The sequence below is a fragment of the Camellia sinensis genome, chromosome 8, assembly GCF_055761805.1.
Source record: "Camellia sinensis isolate YWXY chromosome 8, ASM5576180v1, whole genome shotgun sequence".
Lineage (NCBI taxonomy): Eukaryota > Viridiplantae > Streptophyta > Magnoliopsida > Ericales > Theaceae > Camellia > Camellia sinensis.
In genome coordinates, this window is record NC_138968.1 from 183,748,124 (window position 1) to 183,768,261 (window position 20,138).

Below are 20,138 nucleotides of genomic sequence, written 5' to 3' on the forward strand. Positions count from 1 at the left end.
TTGTTCTTTATTTTGCTTTCTCTTTGAAATTCTCTTTTTTCTTAAATGGTGATCTTTTAGTCAAACATTAAATACTTGATGATCAATTCAACCAAATACCAATCCAACCAAGCAAGGCAACAAATCAAAAACTAGATCTAAATAACTAATGGAGACACACACAAGTTTAACGATTCAAAACACCGTGGATCATCTTCAGCCTGTTAAATCACATCAGCTCTAAGTCGCAGCTTAAGTTCATGAGAGGGATTCACACACACAAGAACATGACATGAACCGTGTTAAATATGATTTCAAATAGAAACATGATTAACACTGAAATAAATCATGGGATTGCCAAAACTAAGTCTCAACACTATTTCTTCCACTGTCAGCGGCCCATGCCAAAAAAATAAAGTAAAATTTTAAATTAAAAAACTAGAGACCCGTAAACAATACTAATGGATTTTGTACCAAGGAGTCTTTAACATACAATACATCAGAATAAAACAGTTCCGTAAAGATATACATACATATTTATGCCATCGAGGCTCTAGTATTGTAATGGGGAATTTATTGGTTGAAGTAGGTGCATTTTTGCCAGAAGAATTATCAGCTTCAGTTAGATTCATTTCAGTAAAAAAACCCAGGCTGTTTGGGACAAGGCAATGCACCTTCACTTCCCAACATTAGAACAACAGATAACATGGTTGGCCTATCTTTTGGACTTTGTTGCACACATAATAGACCCACATTAATTGATTTCAACACTTCAGATACATGACAAGAGTCCCTTACAGCTTTATCAAGCAGATCCAAGGACTTGCCATCTTTATACACCATTTATGCCTAAATAATAAGCAAACAAATTAGAACTACTGCTTTTAATTTAATGTAGATATCAAAATAGTATTACCAGCCTTAATTTTTACATGTCCAAGAAGGTTGAGGTTATGATCCGGATAAAAGAATCCTATGTTTCTCTTCCCGCTCATAATCTCCAGAACCAAAACACCAAAGTTGAATACATCTGATTTTACTGAGAGATGCCCATCAATCGCATATTCTGGAGACATGTAGCCACTGCAATAAGACATCGAACAAATTGGGAAATTTAGGACCATTATAAGTGCATTACAAATTACATAGATCAAGTTACAGTAGAGCTTCGTACTATGTTCTGACCACTCTATTTGTGTTTGCTTCTGTCTCATCTCCTTTGAAACTTCTAGCCATGCCGAAGTCTGATATCTTTGGGTTCATGACAATATCTAACAAAACATTGCTAACTTTGAGATCCCTATGGATGATTCTTAGTCTTCAATCTTGATAAAGATAAAGAAGTCCCTGAGCAATTCCATTGATAATATGGAAGTGCTTTGGCCAATAAAGTATGGTGCATCGGATTGGATCTACATATCTTTGACTAAGTTAATTGTGCTTATATATTTGAGTGTAAAAAAGTATTTTTAACTTTGAATACACGGACATTCGATTGACAGTAAATTTACATAGGCAGCCACTTGAATTACTTTTTATTTAAAAAATAATAATAATAATTGCAAGATGGTAGATGTCACAACCCAAGAACCTGCCCCTAAAGGCTCGGGCATGACCTATGCAAAGACGGACGTAAAAAAATTGATGTACATACTGTACGGGGCCTTAACGGAAGCATAAAATATTAATATAACATAATACAAGCATACTCCATTGAGCTATTTCTGACATGCCAGGATCTTATGCATTACATATGTCGTTAAAAGCGGACAAAGTTTAAGACTATATCCTTGGATATCGTGTACAAACATATATATTTACAGTCCTAGCCCAATAATTGGGCATAACAAAAGGAATATGAAAGTTATGTACAACATCCGTAGCTGGCTCTCAAAAGTAAACCCATATCTTAGCAGCTTCACAAAAACAAATGGCCTGGTATGATATCTGGACATGTAAAGGTTGATAAAAGGGACAGCGTCAAGTTCGGATTGACCCCCTGACTGACGACCTACAGAAATGGACATAATAGAGAGTGAGCCAGGCTCAATGAGTAGTAATATATAATGAACGACGTCTAACTTGAAATTTAAATACATCAATACATAAAAAGATGCAGCATGCACTTGGTTTATCTGATTCTGCGTTTAGTTCATACTGGCCCTAGGCCTAATCCTGTGACATGAGCATGTGGCTATAAGCCCTTGAAACATGATGGCATGAAGCCCTTGAACATATGGCACGAGGCCCTTGCAATACACTTGAAACTTGTGGCACAAGGCCCTTGAAATACACTTGAAACTTGTGGCACAAGGCCCTTGAAAATGGCATCTAGCCCTTGTAATGTTTTTCTTTACATGCTTTTAACATTAACATATCCTAAACATGCATAAGTACATTACATGCTTGAGACATTAACATAATTGCCTTACATGCCTTAAAACATTGACATAATTGCACAACATTACATAGGTACTACTACTCACAGTGTTGAGGTGGCGTGTTGCTTCCTTCTGGAATGTGCCTTGCACACAATTAATACATTAGTTTCTTTTTTTTTTGTTAAAAACATTTCCTGAGTCTTACACCTTGCATGCATTTACAACCGCTTTAAAATCATCTGTAAAATATTCTAAAAATACCAGAGAGGCAAGCACTCAAAACTGAACAAACATTTAATTTTTCCTGAAAATGACTCTCCCGCTCGAGCGCCACTTTGTCCGCTCGAGCGGACTGTAAAATGTACAAAACTGCTGAGAGGTGGTTTTTCCCTCTCGAGCGGGCTTTCCGCCGCTCGAGCGGACCCAGCAGATTCTAAAATTTTGAACTTCCATTCGAGTCCCAACCTGGTATTCACTTCATTTTTTTTACATGCAACCCAAAGTTAGGTTAATGCAATATTCCCACCTAACATCACTATAACATGGATTCTACCTTGAGTATAATAAATTAACCAAGATTAGAAGCTTCAACAAGCCATCTCTCTCTCTAATTCCACTCTTGGATTCAAGTTTTTCATATCCTTAACACACAACACATAACACATGATATTTGCATAATTCCATGAAGTGATGATAGAAAACCGTAGATTGAAGTATAATTTCATACCACACCCAATCTAGATGCCTAAGCAACCAATTGAGAGAAACCCTCATTAATCAAGCATGAATTAGACATGAATCAAACATACGCATCAATTACAACTCCAAGTGGCCATAATAAGAAGGACTTGAGCTTACCTTGAATTCAATCCTACACCTCTAACAATTTTGCCAAGCTTTCTTGTTGAATCCCTTCTCCCCCAATTTCTCTTCTTCACTTTCTCTTCTTTCTCCCCCAAAATGGTATTCACGTTTTTTTTTTGTTTTTGACCAAGGCTCATGAAGTCTTAGAAGTATATATATTCATAAATAAGGCATATAAGACAAAAATGAATCGTTTAATCATTCCAAAATTAAAATTTCGCAAACATGCTTAATATTACTTAAAAATTATGCTGATCACAGATATATAATCAATTTCAGCTAATTAAGTTGTTAAGGCTTCCAATTTCTAATTCAAACGTGTTAATGGTGACAGATAGTTTCCTTGTGAGATAGATAGACACTCATAGACATGCATTTCACTTCCTTAATCATAATTTTTCCCGGAACTACACAGTAAGCATTTAAAAGTACCAATCGAGGACTAAGAATATAACAGAAATCATGTGCGAGGGTCGGGTTATTACACTCTCCCCCCCTTAAATAAGTTTGGTCCTCCAAACTTGGGTTACCTTAGGGTTGGAATAGGTGTGGGTATTGATGTTGCATTTCTTCCTCTCTTTCCCATGTTGCGTCGATTCCATAATGTTCTTGCCACTTAACTTTTACCATTGGAATCTCACGGGTTCGTAGTTGTTTTACTTGTCGGTCCAAAATGCGAATTGGTCTTTCCTCATAAATCAACTTGTCATTCAACTCAATTTGGTGATAGTCGATAACATGTGACGGATCCGGAAGGTACCCACGAAGCATAGAGACATGAAACACGTTACGCACTTGACTCATATGTGGTGGAAGGGCAACTCGGTAAGCTACCGGACCCACTTTTTCCAGAATTTGAAAAGGACCGACATATCGGGGTGTCAACTTACCTTTCTTTCCGAATCTTGGGTGCCCTTTCATCGGAGTGAATTTCACGAAAACATAGCTATCCACGTCAAATTCCAAATCTCTCCGTCGGTTATCAGCATAACTTTTCTGCCTACTTTGAGCAGTTTTCAACCTTTCCCGAATAACATGAACTTTTTCAGTGGTCAACTGAACAATTTCAGTCCCTAATAAGGATTTGTCTCCAACTTCAGCCCAGCACACGGGAGAACGGCATGGTCTTCCATACAAAGCTTCATAAGGTGCCATGTCTATGCTCGAATGGTAACTATTATTATATGCAAATTCTATCAACGGTAGATGGGTTTCCCAACTTCCTTGAAAATCTAGTACACACATTCGGAGCATATCCTCAAGAGTCTGTATCGTCCTCTCGGATTGACCGTCGGTCTGAGGGTGGAAAGCCATGCTAAACTTTAATTCTATACTCATTGCTTCCTGTAAACTTTGCCAGAATCTAGAAACAAACTTAGGATCTCTGTCTGACACAATTGAGACCGGAACACCATGAAGCCTCACAATTTCATTTACATAAATTTCTGCTAATTTGTCTGCATTATACTGAGTTTTTACCGGCAGAAAGTGGGCGGACTTAGTTAATCGGTCCACAATGACCCAAATTGAATTCATACCTCGAGGAGTCCGTGGCAACCCCATAACAAAATCCATGGTTAAATGTTCCCATTTCCATTTTGGGATGGGAAGAGGTTGCAATAATCCGGCAGGTCTTTGATGCTCCGCTTTTACTTGTTGGCATTGCAAACACTTAGAGACAAACTCCGCAATCTCCTTCTTCATACTTGGCCACCAGAAATTCTGCTTCAAATCTCGGTACATTTTAGTACTTCCTGGGTGCATTGAGAACCGTGAGGTATGTGCGTCTTCCATCAGTTTTTGTTTAAGACTCCTCACATTGGGAACACATAGTCGGTTTTGAAATTTGAGCACTGAACCTACTACACCGAATCCCGGTTTTGGTTTTGTTTCGAACTCATCATGTATCTTCCTCAAAGTTTCATCTTCCATTTGGTGCACTTCAATCTCTTCAAGTAAGGTTGGTTGTGCTACTATCGCTGCTCTTAGGGCTTTTTGACCATGTAACACAAGGTTCAATTCCACCTTATCCAATTCAATTGCCAAGTCCTTTTGTCCCGTAACGATACTTGCCATATCTGCCAAAATCCCCATATTTTTCCGACTGAGCGCATCCGCAACTGTGTTGGCTTTACCAGGATGGTAGTGAATCTGCAGGTCATAATCTTTCAGAAGTTCCAACCACCGTCGTTGGCGCATATTTAATTCTTTCTGAGAAAAAAGGTACTTGAGACTTTTATGATCAGTGTATACCTCACAGGTGCTACCGTACAAATAATGTCTCCATATCTTTAAAGCAAAGACTACTGCTGCTAACTCCAGATCATGCGTGGGATAATTCTTCTCATGGAGTTTCAACTGCCTAGATGCATAAGCGATGACTCTTCCGTTTTGCCTAAGTACGCAACCAAGCCCTTTATGCGAAGCATCACTGTAGATTACAAATCCTTCTGTATCGGATGGTAAGGCGAAAACTGGTGCTGTTGTCAACTTTGTCTTTAATTCCTGGAAAGCAAATTCTCATTCCTCTGACCATTCGAATGCAACTCCCTTTCGTATTAGTTGTGTAAGTGGCACAGCAATTTTAGAAAAATCTTGAACAAATCTCCTGTAATAACCAGCTAACCCCATAAAACTACGCACCTCAGTCACATCAGTAGGAGTTGGGCAGTTTACAATTGCATCAATCTTGTGTGGATCAACAGAAACTCCTTCCTTCGTGATGATATGCCCCAGAAATGCCACCTCTAGTAGCCAGAATTCACATTTCTTCAGCTTTGCATACAATTTCTTTTCCCGGAGGGTTTGAAGGATCACACGAAGATGATTCTCGTGAGCATCTGCATTCTTCGAATAGATGAGAATATCGTCAATAAAGACCACCACAAATTCATCCAAATAGGGCTTGAAAACGTGGTTCATCAAATCCATGAAAACTGCTGGCGCGTTAGTAACTCCAAATGGCATAACCAAAAATTCATAATGACCGTACCGGGTTCGAAAAGTTGTCTTCTCAATATCATCAGCCTTGACCTTTAATTGATGGTACCCAGACCGTAGATCAATCTTGGAAAAGACTTGTGCCCCCTACAGCTGGTCGAATAGGTCATCAATCCTTGGTAATGGATACTTATTCTTGATTGTGACTTTATTAAGTTCCCTATAGTCAATACAAAGCCGGAGTGTTCCATCCTTCTTCTTTACAAACAGAACTGGTGCACCCCACGGAGACACACTCGGACGGATGAACCCCTTGTCCAATAAATCTTGCAATTGCATTTTCAATTCCTTCATCTCAACTAGCGACATTCTATACGGAGTCTTTGAAATGGGTTGAGTTCCCAGTGCTACTTCAATGGTAAACTCAATTTCACGGTCTATCAACTGCCCTGGTAATTCTTCAGGAAAGACGTCCGGAAATTCACACACAATTGGGATCATCTCAACAGTTCCATTCACTACTTGCCCCTCCAAAACACTGCATAAATACCCCTGACACCCTTTTTGAATTAATTTACATGCCTTTGCTGCTGAGATCAAATAAGGTGGAGAAATTACGCCATGCCCCTGTAAGGTAGACTCTAATTGTCCCGGAGGGTGGAAACTAACTCGTTTAGTTAGACAATCTATAGTTACACCATATTCACCCAACCAATCCATTCCCAAAATAATATCAAAATAAGTCATATCGAGAGGTAACAGATTGGCATATACCCGGACGTCCCCAAGCTCGAGTTCGCAACCACAATAAACAGAAGTACAAAGCACAGAATCTCCCATAGGTGAAGATACACATAACATATAAGACAGTGTTTCTTCGGTGTTATCTAAGTTTTGTGCAAATAATTTTGACACAAAGGAATGGGTAGAGCCAGAGTCAAATAAGATAGAAGCAGAATGACCGTGAACCATAAATGTACCTGACACCACTGTTGCTGCATTCTGCACATCTCCTGGAACCAATGCAAACACTCTGCCTTGTCTCGCTATGTCTTTATTGTTGTTAGGTTTGATCGGTGCCTTGGTGTTAGTAGTTGGTGTAGACCCTGCTGAGCTAGTAGCAGCCCTGTTACCATTTCGTTGATTCCTCTGAGGGCAATCCTTTATCAAATGACCCGTTTTGCCACACTGATAACAGGCTCCAGACTTCCATTGGCATATCCCATGATGCCTCTTTCCACATTCCGAACAAACAGGAATCGTACCCTGATTAGGGGCAAAAGTATTCGAAGTCCCTGAGTTTTGTTTCTTGTTTGGTGGAGTAGCTGCTCCCTTTGACCATTGATTATTTTGCCTCTTTCCTTTCCATTCGGCAATCCAGTTCTGAGCAGCAAGGTTTCCCTCAGCTATAACAGCCCTCTCCAGCACATCTACGTAGGTAGGAAACTTTAACATATTGACTCGGTCCAAGATAGCACCCCGTAAGCCCCCTTCAAATTTCCGTGCCTTCTTATAGTCCGTGTCCACCATATGCGGTGCAAACCGGGCTAACTCTGCAAATTGGGCCTCATATTCAGCAACAGTCTTATTCCCTTGTCTGAGAGTTTCGAATTCAGTCACCTTTTTGTCCCGCATGCTTTGGGGGAAATATTTATCATAAAACAGCCCCAGAAATCTATCCCATATTAACCTTGGATGGATTGTCCTCGTAAGCATCCACCACCTCCGTGCCTCGTCCTCAAGAGTAAAGGCAGCTAGTTGTACCTTTTGAGCTTCGGTGCAGGGAAAGACTTCAAATAACTTCTCTATGCCTAATACCCAGGCCTCAGCTTTCATCGGTTCTATTCCTCCTTTGAAAGTTGGCGGTTTCATCTTTTTAAACTCCTTAGTGAGAGTGATAGTTCGGTCTTCAGCGTGAAAATCTTACACTACAGGTGGGGGTACTGGTGGTGGTGGCGGTTGTTGGTGAGGCTGTTGCTGTTGTTGCCGTAAAGTCTCTGCTATTTCCATAAGCATCCTTTCCATCCTATCCAGTCGGGCTGAGGTGGCATCTTCCACATCTTCTATCCTTGTTCTCACCATGATCTACACAACAATTAATTAAATACTATTGACATAGTGCGACATGGTTAGCATTATCAGAGTGCACTTAATGTCGCCATCGAACTTGTCTTATATTTTCAGGATGTCATGCATGAGGCCTAAATCCCTTCTAGACACCCTACAGCTCAATGGATTCGTGTGTGAGATAGCAACCCGTGCTCTGATACCACTGTCACAGCCCAAGAACTTGTCCCTAAAGGCTCAGGCATGACCTATGCAAAGACAGACGTAAAAAAACTGATGTACATACTGTACGGGGCCTTAACGGAAGCATAAAATATTAATATAACATAATACAAGCATACTCCATTGAGCTATTTCTGACATGCCAGGATCTCATGCATTACATATGTCGTTAAAAGCGGACAAAGTTTAAGACTATATCCTTGGATATCGTGTACAAACATATATATTTACAGTCCTAGCCCGATAATTGGGCATAACAAAAGGAATATGAAAGTTATGTACAACTGTAGACACCCCATTTTTGACCGTCCTCAAGACTTGGACGTCACCGTTCGAACACTCGGTGATCATCCATGAACGTGTTCGTTTGGAGTTCTCGGAGGTCTCGGCTCGCGCGCCCTGCCTCAGGATCTCCGAACTTGACCGTTTAGTGTCTGGTTTTGCACCGAACACTCATGTTTTGCCTTGGAAGGGCAGGGAATGCCTTATGAGGCATTCCCACACACCACCGGCAGTGGCTAGAGGCCACCGGCTGGTCTTTTGCTGCCATCGGCACTTTTGTTTGCCGGTCGGCACATTTTATTGCCGGTCGGCATAGTTTGTTGCCGGTCGGCACTGTTACTTTATGGAGATATTTTGTGCCAGCTGTGATAGCTGGCACCAACTCTTCCCTCCTCCATACACGTGTATGGAGGGATTTCCCTCTAAGCAAGCTTGTTGTATAAGCTTTGCAAGAGGGAGTCTTATAAGAGGAGGGCCTTCCTCTTTGATCTAGGTTAGACTCTTGCAACCAAAAACCAGACCTTGGAGATATAGATACATATTATCTCTATACCTCCCTCTCTCTCCTCCTTTGTGTGTGTTTTTTAGCTCAAAAGGTGGTTTTTACCTTACTTTTGCACCATTACACACACCATCACACCTTACTCCGAGATTGAGGGACTTGGGGGGTTGTTTCTTGAGTTTTTGGACTGGTTTTGATCAAAAGAAGGAGGCTAGACCATTTGCTCTTCAAAGGTTCTTCAAGGGTGAGCATCTTGATTTATATTCCCCAAACTTGCAATAGTTTTTTACCTATCTTGCTTGCTGTTTTAGCTCTTGTGTATAACATAAAAAGGGCTTGTATTTTCCTACTTTAGCACTTTCATTAAGGTCATTTTGTGGTTTGAGTGTAAACTCACCCTTCTAGGCCTTGTTTGGTCCATTTTGGTGCCTCTTTCATAAGGTTTTGTTCACTTCAGTGTTTTGGTCCTTTGACCATTGAAAATCAGTGTATTTTTAGTATCAAAAAAGTTGGTTTGAAGTCTTGCATAGGGGAGGGACACCCCTCTCCCTTTATGGTTTTGTTTCCTTGAGTTGTGGCCCAAAAGGGTGACATGCATGCTTGCTTGTTTTTTGCTTCATTTCAGAACTTTTTGGGTGTTTTTAGGTCATGTGGGATCTCTATTTTTGGCTGGATTTGTACCTCCTTGTATGCTTGTAGTACTTGCTTTGTATTGCTCCATTTTGCTTAGAAGTGCATCTCATGATTAGGCCATGATTCTTGTGTGTGTTGGCTTAGTTCCATGAAGTTTTTAATGTTGTTTTTCCATGCTAAAAATCTGTTGGTTATCCATTTGTTCATGCTTGACATGTTTGTTAAGGTTGCTTTGTATTTTAGCTTGAAAGCTTTAAGCATGTTGACCTCTAGCATGCATGGTTGTGATTACCCTCATGATTTAACACCATCTAGGACCACATTTTAGTCCAAGAATCATGTTTGTATGTGTGCATGCATGACCTCTTTTATGCCTTAAGGGTGTACCCTCTTGTGCCTAGGAATGAGCCTTAGTGCATATGCCTCGTGGGAGTCATCTTGGCTGCCATTTTAGGAGTTTTTGGAGTCCCATTTTGCATGTAAAAATTCTGTTTTTACTTGTTTTAATCATGCCATGAGAGGTCATGTTGGTGGGAGTAAGTTGTCTCCCTTTTGTGCCTAAAACTTGGGATCATAAGTTTGCTTGTTAACATGAGTTGTTGTCCATCATTTTGAGCACTCTTGGTGCTGTTTTGAGGCGAATAAGGGTCCACACCATTATCACTTTGAGGCCCCTTTGCATGCTTATCTCATGTTGATTGCATGATTGTCCCATTAATGTGCTATTCCATGCTAACTTTATGGCAAATTGGTTCATGTTTGTATCTCAATTACATCTTGCATGTTAACATTACATACTTGTCATGTTTCGTTGCATGATATTTGGCATATCTTGCATAATTAGCATCATGTTGTATTTTGAGTCTTGCGAGCATAACATGCATTGCATCATTTGGCTTGGGGTGTCAAGCCAAATATGAGGGTCAAGGGACATTCATACTCCAAGTGATGCAATGCACCTTGATTCTCGGTCACCGGGGCCTTTGACTTCGACATGATAAGGCTTCGGATCTCATTTTGTTTGTTGCATGCATCCTTACATTGAGTGGCGAATTTGATCCCTTGGGTCATCATGCTCCATTGATGGCTCAAAGATCGAGGGTCGTGCTTCTTTGAGTTCAAAACATGATAAGAAGCACAACCATGCCCACATGTACCTGAGAACCCCATGCCATGCACTGTCTGTTCTCTGTTTGCTGTCAAATTGTCTTCTGCAGGAAGTTTCTGCCGACCGGCAGAATTTAGTGCCGACCGGCAATATCTGGAGTGCCGAGGAATCCAACAAATGCCGACGGGAATTATGAAGTGCCGGTGGGAATTCTGTCCGGTCGGTGGTGCTCTGCAGGATGCAAGGAACATGCTCCAGTACTTTGGCAATTTTCAGAAAGACAAGGCAGTACAAACAGAGGCGGCAGGAGTACAGTACGGGTTTTTTAGGCGAGACGGATTCGAGCATGCATCATTCGCGCATCCCGAGGCAGAGGCTGCGGCTACCCTCTTATTTCCTTTGCCATCTTTTCCTTTAAATTAAATCAGAAATTTTGTAATAGTTTTATTCGTTTATTATTTTGGGACTGTAATATTTATTTGGGCCCTCCGAGTGAGGGCAAATCTGTAATAAGTGTGTGTGGGTGGCGTGTATGTCTTCCAATCCCCATTTCTTTCTTCCCTTTTATTTACCTGCTTATGATGGTAGATTAGGGCATTTTTGAAATTAGCATACTTTATGCTATGCATGCGTGCATCCATGCATTTGTATTGCATATATTAGGCTCGGTACATCACGCTAACCGCATTTGTATTTCAAATTCTAAACCGAATATGTGATAATTGTGCATTTCCACATACCATGTTTAGGGCTAGCCGAGCCTGCCTAGATCGCATTTTGCATGTGATGCATTAGCCACTTTTAACATGAACTAGGACATGCATGTTTGCTAACTAGTTTACTGTTTTGGCACGGAGTACAATGTAAGTATTTTTGCTTTAGCATCCAGCATGCGTGTGAATGTTGCCATAATAGTATGCTTGCCATGCGGCTAAGTGCTTACATGAGATAAACTACTTGAATGCCTGTGGGTGGAGGTCAAATTGCTTAAATTGGGATAATGCGTTAAAACTGTGAATTTTAAGCCCACTAGATAGTGGCAAAACCATCTTTTCCAAAAGCCCACTTGAGGGTGGCAAAATCTGCATTTTAGCCTACTTGCTAGTAGCAAACCATTTTCAAAACGAACATGAAATGTTTTATTTCCAATTTGGGCGATTTAGTCTATACTTGTTTGCTGCGCGCATAATATAGTAATTCTAGGCTAATAATTGGAATAAGAACATATAACGTTTTCAAAACCAGAATATCACGGTTAGTAGAGGCCGGTCTTCGGACCGGGCGAAAGGGGGTGCTCATAGCTGACCTTCCCTGATCGTACCCAAGCTCCCGAGCCGAGACAACTCTGGTGATGACGGACATGTGGCCTTCGGCACCGAGTCAGGGTTTCCTAAATTTCCCCATTTAAAAAAAAATATTTAGGTGGCGACTCTGTATCTGGCAAAGCAGTCCATGTTTGGCACTACTTTTTCAAAAAATCAGTTTCTCAAAACGATTTGCCAGATTTGGACTCTTTGGTTCAGATTAAGAACCGTGACACAAGTCGAGTTCGAACTGTAGTAACCCCAAATGAACAGAACGGGACTCATCCTCCCGGGGCGTTCGGGGGACGTCTACAACAACATCCGTAGCTGGCTCTCAAAAGTAAACCCATATCTTAGCAGCTTCACAAAAACAAATGGCCTGGTATGATATCTGGACATGTAAAGGTTGATAAAAGGGACAGCGTCAAGTTAAGATTAAACCCCTGACTGACGACCTACAGAAACGGACATAATAGAGAGTGAGCCGGGCTCAATGAGTAGTAATATATAACGAACAACGTCTAACTTGAAATTTAAATACATCAATACATAAAAAGATGCAGCATGCACTTGGTTTATCTGATTCTGCGTTTAGTTCATACTGGCCCTAGGCCTAATCCTGTGACATGAGCATGTGGCTATAAGCCCTTGAAACATGATGGCACGAAGCCCTTGAACATATGGCACGAGACCCTTGCAATACACTTGAAACTTGTGGCACAAGGCCCTTGAAATACACTTGAAACTTGTGGCACAAGGCCCTTGAAAATGGCATCTAGCCCTTGTAATGTTTTTCTTTACATGCTTTTAACATTAACATATCCTAAACATGCATAAGTACATTACATGCTTGAGACATTAACATAATTGCCTTACATGCCTTAAAACATTGACATAATTGCACAACATTACATAGGTACTACTACTCACAGTGTTGAGGTGGCGTGTTGCTTCCTTCTGGAATGTGCCCTGCACACAATTAATACATTAGTTTCTTTTTTTTTTGTTAAAAACATTTCCTGAGTCTTACACCTTGCATGCATTTACAACCGCTTTAAAATATCTGTAAAATATTCTAAAAATACCAGAGAGGCAAGCACTCAAAATTGAACAAACATTTAATTTTTTCTGAAAATGACTCTCCCGCTCGAGCGCCACTTTGTCCGCTCGAGCGGACTGTAAAATGTACAAAACTGCTGAGAGGTGGTTTTTCCCGCTCGAGCGGGCTTTCCGCCACTCGAGCGGACCGAGCAGATTCTGAAATTCTGAACTTCCATTCGAGTCCCAACCTGGTATTCACTTCATTTTTTTTACATGCAACCCAAAGTTAGGTTAATGCAATATTCCCACCTAACATCACTATAACATGGATTCTACCTTGAGTATAATAAATTAACCAAGATTAGAAGCTTCAACAAGCCATCTCTCTCTCTAATTCCACTCTTGGATTCAAGTTTTTCATATCCTTGACACACAACACATAACACATGATATATGCATAATTCCATGAAGTGATGATAGAAAACCGTAGATTGAAGTATAATTTCATACCACACCCAATCTAGATGCCTAAGCAACCAATTGAGAGAAACCCTCATTAATCAAGCATGAATTAGACATGAATCAAACATACGCATCAATTACAACTCCAAGTGGCCATAATAAGAAGGACTTGAGCTTACCTTGAATTCAATCCTACACCTCTAACAATTTTGCCAAGCTTTCTTGTTGAATCCCTTCTCCCCCAATTTCTCTTCTTCACTTTCTCTTCTTTTCTCCCCCAAAATGGTATTCACGTTTTTTTTTTGTTTTTGACCAAGGCTCATGAAGTCTTAGAAGTATATATATTCATAAATAAGACATATAAGACAAAAATGAATCGTTTAATCATTCCAAAATTAAAATTTCGCAAACATGCTTAATATTACTTAAAAATTATGCTGATCACAGATATATAATCAATTTCAGCTAATTAAGCTGTTAAGGCTTCCAATTTCTAATTCAAACGTGTTAATGGTGACAGATAGTTTCCTTGTGAGATAGATAGACACTCATAGACATGCATTTCACTTCCTTAATCATAATTTTTCCCGGAACTACACAGTAAGCATTTAAAAGTACCAATCGAGGACTAAGAATATAACAGAAATCATGTGCGAGGGTCGGGTTATTACAGTAGATACTTCATTTCTCTGCTCACATAGACAGCCATTTAAACTTGGTCTAACCAAATTCTAGAGGGCTATGTACCAAAGCACCACACCAGTAAAGGGAATACTTGAAAAATATAGTACACTTTTTGATCTAAAAATTACTATGGTTTTGACAAAGTCAGACCAAGCTTTTGTTAGGCATGTATTCATAGATCAACATCTTCTCTTTTCCTTGAATGCAACACCCTAGAAGCTTTACAAGTTTCCGATGGTGAAGTTTGGCAATGCATATAACTTCTTTCTTGAACTCATCAATTCCTTGTCTAGAGTTTCTCAAAAGCCTCTTCACAGCTATTTGTTGTCCCTCTTCCAACGTACCCTGAAGATTGGTAATTGTTATAAACAAAATATCCAGCCCTTGGAAAATGGCACTTTTGTTCTTACTTTTGTAACGCCCTCAAAATAATAACATTAAACCCATCAATTTAGACATGCATTGTTATAAAAGATAAATATTCTTCTATTCATCAGAGTAGTTCTTTACAATGAGTGTTACATGTTAACAACAAAAGGAAATGCCCTACGAGCTTACAGCTTTCCAAGTTAACACTTGGTTACAAAAAAAGAGTACTAACTCAACTACACATTAAGCCCTTGACTTGAATTTACATGTAATACATCCAAAAGACCACAAAACGACAAAAGCCTGACTGCCTCTTGCCTCCCAAGCTATGTTCTTGGAGGTGGCATGCTGCCTGTACCTGAAAATGATGTCCCATAAAGGGTGAGCCACAGCCCAGTAGAAATACACTATACCAGCCATGAACAATGACTAAAAGATTAGCAGTTGATAGATGGTCAACACAGATACATCCACATATATCACATTCCGATTTCATGACATTAAGTCCATGTTACATTTCATTTCCCCTGTCTTTTTCCAACTTGAGTTTGAAAACAAGACTCAACACTTAGCCAAATAACTTAATGAGATTTAGACTCATTTTTAAAGCACTTTCCAAAATTCATGAGGGATACACATTTTAATGCTGTATCAATAACACATAAACCATTCCCATACTTTGCGAAAGATACACATTTCGGTGCTGTATCAACATAACATAGAATCACTTCTATACTTCACAATTGATAACGATATACATTTTAGTGTTATATCAAATCAATTCAAACACTTCCATAATCAACACTTGATACACATTGTAGCGTTGTATCAATGTCACACAAAATCCGGTTTAGAGGTCCATCCCCTATCTTCCCCTAAACCGTGGAGTACATCCCCCATCTCCTCACACACAACACATGTATATAAACATAGATCATATACAATCAATCAATACATAGAATTAATGTATTAATCCAGTTGCTATATTCAACAGCCTACTCAATCGATTAGTTGTAGTTTGCCCAATCATCATGCAGTGTCTACAACAATCAAGACTATCCTCCACCGATAGCCCAAAGCAGTTATTTCTATACTGAAAATAAATGCACCAAATGGGGATATAATCAACATTTCAACTAGGTGAGTAATGAACGAATCAAACTACACCCTTTAATCCCATACACATCCAATTCCAACATTCTCAATTTAATTCTTCTTTTCTTCAAATTAATTGTACCAATTAATTTATCAATGTAATTAGAGCATTTCCCATAATTAACATCACAACCATAAGGTTCCATTTTCACCAATAATCCAATATTGATCTCACTTCTCTATGCCAAACATGCATATAAGTTTATATAAACAAAACCCCAACTTTTGTAAAACTACACAAAGGCCCAAACTTTCTCAAAATTACCCAACAACCCCCAACTCATCAAAATACTAAAATTCAAAGACAAAACTCATGAGAAGGAGTAGGATATCCCTACCTCGAAGTTAGAGCTCAAACGGAGAAGAGACCAAAATCAAAATGCTCCAAACTCCAAACTTTTCGGATCAAAACGACGCCCTTGATGATCAACACGACTTTTACAAAGACCGAAGGGAAAGGAAGCACTCTATCTAGATCAAGCCCTAGAGAGAAGGGAGTTTCTAGAGAGAGAAGCTCTCAAAATCGATTTTGGGAAAGTTAGAGAGAGAGAAGAAAAGTGAAAAGTGATTGAAAAATGCCCAACTGCTATCTGATATACGACAGGTCCACTCGAGCGGAAAACACAACGCTCGAGCGTCAAGAACAAAAAGCATGTTCCGCTCGAGCGCAAGAAGGCCAGCTCGAGCGCCAAGACACAGAGATAAAGCACATCTGCTCGAGCGCGAAAACCAGTTCGCTCGAGCGTAGATTTCCCTCTCCCAGAACTTTCACAGACAAAACACTACACGCTCGAGCGCCAATAGGTCTGCTCGAGCGCAACCCGCTCGAGCGTAAGAAAACCCGCTCGAGCGTAGAAAACACACCTGTAGAAGTTTTGCAGAGGCACGAAATACTGGGAGTGTGTAAACTCCGCTCGAGCACAAGAAGACCCATTTGAGCGGTCAACCAAAAGCAAACTCCACTCGAGCATAGAATGTCCCGCTCGAGCGTAACACCAAAACTCTGGGCAACAACACTTGAGACCAAGACTCAACCTAACTGTTCGAAACATGCCCAACACATCCTAAAATTCAAACATAGGGAATTAAAGGGCAACAACAAGATACACAACCACTAACTCCACTGAACCAAAGTTTCTTACTTTCCTCACCTCTTTTCTTTCCTTTTCTTTTTTTATTAATTGCCCCCTATCAGCATTAAAAAAATTACCACCTTTGACAATAAGTACATAGAGTTTATCTAAATGCTTACCTTGTAGACAGTGCCAAAACCACCCTCTAAATCTTTCTTCCGGCTTTCATTGTTGCCACCTTGTTTAAAGATATCTCTCATTGTTCCTGCACAATAGCAGATAGAGTGAATTTGAACGAAAGAACCTGTTAAACTAGGTAGAGATATGCAATGATACTTTTTTTAGAAACACACAAGCTTGTGTGCACACACACAAATGTTGCCATAGAATGTGTCATTTGAGTTATTTTTCTCTTTATCTGCTGCTGGTGCTGTTTCTTTCTCTAAACATAAAAGATGAGACAAAAGATTAACAGGCCAATTTCCATTGATAATGCCAACCTGATCCCAAATTTCTCTCATTTAATTCATCTCAAAGGTACAATCATATAAGTGCAAATTTAGAAGGATTGATTTTGCCACATAGTGAAAATATTCTGTTTAGTACTAAAAGATACAATGACTTGCAATTTATGATGTTAGTTGCTTCATAAAAGTTAAAGGACAACAATGCAAGTAACAAAATATTATTGTGACAGTAATATATATGTTGCTTAATTGTCTGATTACCTCTTCCTACAAGCTGACTCATATGAGAGTTGGAAATGGAAAGATTGCAAGTCTGCTACACTTTTCAATAACTTATTGGAGACAAATATAACATAATATTTTTTCACCAGAAAGGAAAAACCAGTAATAAATAATGTCATACCTAACTCAGAAGAGGGCGTCTTTATGTAGAGGTCTTGCCCATTTTCAGTGAAATCTTTATTAATGTCAATCAGGTCCCCAAACCAAAGCAAGCAGCCACTTTCTTCTCTACTAACACAAGGGTAATCGAAGCTCTGCCAAAGAAAATTTTCTGGGTTGTGATCGTTTGGGTCTTGTATGATAAGGTTTCCCAAATCGAGAAGTCTCGCAATTGGGCTGCGTGTGGATCGAGAGGTTTTGGTGGACCATACGGTGTTGTTGGTGGAATTGAGAAGGATGAGGATTCCTGGGTCAATGAGTTTCAAGACACCAGAGGAATTAGGAAGTGGGTTTTCTCTATTGGCAACCCATACCACAGTTCCAGTGGAAATTTTCTTGTACCATATTCCCAAATAGCGATTGTTGGAATTGTTAGGGCTGAGAAAACCCCATTTCAAAGCTTTCACCAGGTGAAACTATGGTGGTGTTACTATCAACTGTAATGAACTGAGTTTTGGTAATAGTGTCAAGTGCTTTGGTGGTTGTTAAGATGGAAAATAAAGAGTAGAAGAAAAGAGGTATGGTATGAAACTCCATTGATGTATTTGGGTTTAGAAGTTCAAAAAAAAAAAAAAAAAAATAGCACTTTGGAGAGATGTCTCAATCTCAATCTCAGAGGATCCAAGAAAAGTCCCTGTTCCACTCCCAGGCACACCAATTCTCTCTCTCCTCTGCACATATATTAAGGTGAGTTTTCATATTTGTTGGAAATTTGGTGAATTTGTCTTTCAGAACTACAGCGGTTATGGAATGGGAATTGCAGATGAAAAGCACCTGGAGTTTGAGAAGGACCACACCCCTATTTATTTATTTTTTATTTTTTTTAAAGACCCGGGAACCTCAAGCTGGGCTGACCCGATCTTATAAGTTAACTCGAGAGGATGTCGATGAACTAATCTCTCCTCTCCTAGGCCATGTTTGTTTCATTGGATATAAAATGGAGGATATAATATTGTGGAGAAGTGGTTTGGAAATACTCTTCTGATCCTGGGGAACGCTCGTGATCCTCTTCTGGTCACCTGAAAATGAATAAACATTCCGACGGACAAGTCAGTCTCAACGCTCAAGAATGCTTGTATTCTAAGTTTAGCACAACAATTCTCACATACCTCCTTCTGGCTGATGTTTCTTCTATTTATATCTTTTCTTCTTTGGGCCTCGAGATTAGATCCATTTCCCACCTCATATTCGGCACATTTTATAATAGACCGATCTTCACTCGGCCCCTTGCTTAATTGGTTATTTGGCCGAGTAGGGTTGGATTTTAGCTTTCGAGCCAGTTGCCGAGTGCTTCGAATCTCGACTCTCCCAGATTCGACTATCCGAAATCTTTACGACTCCCAATTCTTGACCCCCACAATGCCCCCTAAGCACTCCACTAACAACAGTTGGCTGGAGTATTTGGCTTCGAACTCAAAGAGTCAGAGCCGAAATTCGACGGCTGACCGTATTCCAATGCAAATGTCTATACACACGCTTCTTGGTTATCATTTTAACTTCCCGCCTCTTCGTACACTTCTACTTATTGTGATTTAAAATTTTGACGTCTTTTCAAATGCATACACGCTTTTAGACGCCCGTCGCTAGACTGTCTTCCGAACTACCTCTGCAACTTCCTACTCTTCTCTATCTCCTTTGCTTCTTATAAGTTCTCTCCTTCTCTGGTTTGTTTTTTGGCTTAGCATGATCCTATTGGTTGGGGGGAATGGCGAAACATTTAAAAGATCTCCTCTCACTAGATCGAATTTCTGGCTTCCGACGCCATTTTTCCATTCCTGATGACGTCCGTTTGTCATTTGTGGCAGACGACACCCTCGATATGGAGAGGGTTGATGAAATCACAATCGTCTTCCCTCTTCTATCAATCGCAGAGGGTGGGGTTCATTTCCCCCTTCACCCACTCCTTAGGGTCGTGCTTTTCCATTGGGGGTTAATCCCTTCCCAACCCAACGTCAACTTCTTTAGGAACTTCTTTAGGATCGTGATGGGGATTATCGCACTAAACTGCCGCATTGGGCTTAACCTTGGCATTCCCGCTATGCGGCATTGCTACGCCTTGGCTATGTCTTCTAGTCGGCACGGGCATTATTTCCTTAGGGCCAAAGACACCGACCATCAACTAGTGACTATGCTTTCTAGCTCTGGGAAGCGAGTCGATGATGTT

General features: G+C 40.1%; 1 pseudogene across 1 annotated transcript; it reads right to left on the reverse strand.

Annotated features, from left to right (window-relative positions):
* Window positions 1-137: 137 nt before the first annotated feature.
* Window positions 138-18,750, reverse strand: LOC145798336 (G-type lectin S-receptor-like serine/threonine-protein kinase SD1-1; annotated as a pseudogene). The gene is made up of 8 exons (XR_014339233.1): window positions 17,937-18,750; window positions 17,246-17,331; window positions 14,610-14,814; window positions 8,900-8,905; window positions 1,154-1,391; window positions 912-1,062; window positions 513-828; window positions 138-200 (listed from the first exon to the last, which is right to left on the reverse strand). The product of XR_014339233.1 is annotated as a G-type lectin S-receptor-like serine/threonine-protein kinase SD1-1 (transcript).
* Window positions 18,751-20,138: the final 1,388 nt, after the last annotated feature.